Below are 986 nucleotides of genomic sequence, written 5' to 3'. Positions count from 1 at the left end.
AGCACTTTAAAAGAAGAGTCAGGGAGGATGCCAGGAAGGCACTCTGCTATGAAAAGGAATCTGCAGCACATGGTTTCCGAGCTCGTGAGCTATCCGGACGTGAAGAGACTTCTACTTTGCATAACAGAGGACCCCAACAACTCGGGGTAATGTAAGTTATAACAATAGGAAATTAATACAATACCCATTTATCATACAACAAGAATTTAAGGGCTGAGAATGTAGCTCAGCTGATAGAGTGCTTGTTTGGCATACATAAAACCCTAGGTCCAATCCCCAATACCAAATTTTAAAAACAACAACAAAAGAAATGGGCATGGTGGCACACACCCTAATCGCAGCGCTTGGAAGGTAGAGGCAAGAGGATCAGAAGTCATCCTTAGCTAAATACTAAGTTCACAGCCTGCCTGAGCTACATGAGACTGTCTTCAAAAAATAAAAGCCAGAGACCTCTTGGGGTAAGTCTATAGTGCAGCTCTCCGCGCCGGGACTCCCTAAGCCACATTCACCCTTCCATCCCCCCGCCTCGCCGTTCTATACTCCTAGTTTGAGCCCTGCGTCATTCCTACACTTGGGGCCCCAGACACCTGGGGAACCAATACTGCTTCCTGACTCTTCTCACCCAGAGCAACCCAGTCCCTTTCTTGGGCTCCAGGAGCACCACTTCTGGTCCTGGCCCCGCCCTCACCTCGCTCTGCTTCCCTGGGCCTGCACCACCGGCTAACTCTCCTAGCCTGCACTACTATCCTCAGACCTCTTGGGGTAAGTCGATAGCGCAGCTCTCCACACCCAGACTCCCTAAGCCACATTCACCCTTCCATCCCCGCCCCTCGCTGTTCTATACTCCTAGTTTGAGCCCTGAGCCACTCCGAGTCTTGGGGCCCCAGACAGCTGGGGAAACAATACTGCTTCCTGACCCTTCTCACCCAGACCAACTCAGTGCCTTTCTTGGGCCCCAGGAGCACTGCTTCTGGTACTGGCCCCGC

The sequence above is a fragment of the Nannospalax galili genome, unplaced genomic scaffold, assembly GCF_000622305.1.
Source record: "Nannospalax galili isolate Female #2095 unplaced genomic scaffold, S.galili_v1.0 scaffold1200, whole genome shotgun sequence".
NCBI classification, from domain to species: Eukaryota; Metazoa; Chordata; class Mammalia; order Rodentia; family Spalacidae; genus Nannospalax; species Nannospalax galili.
This window is presented reverse-complemented; position numbering follows the sequence as displayed.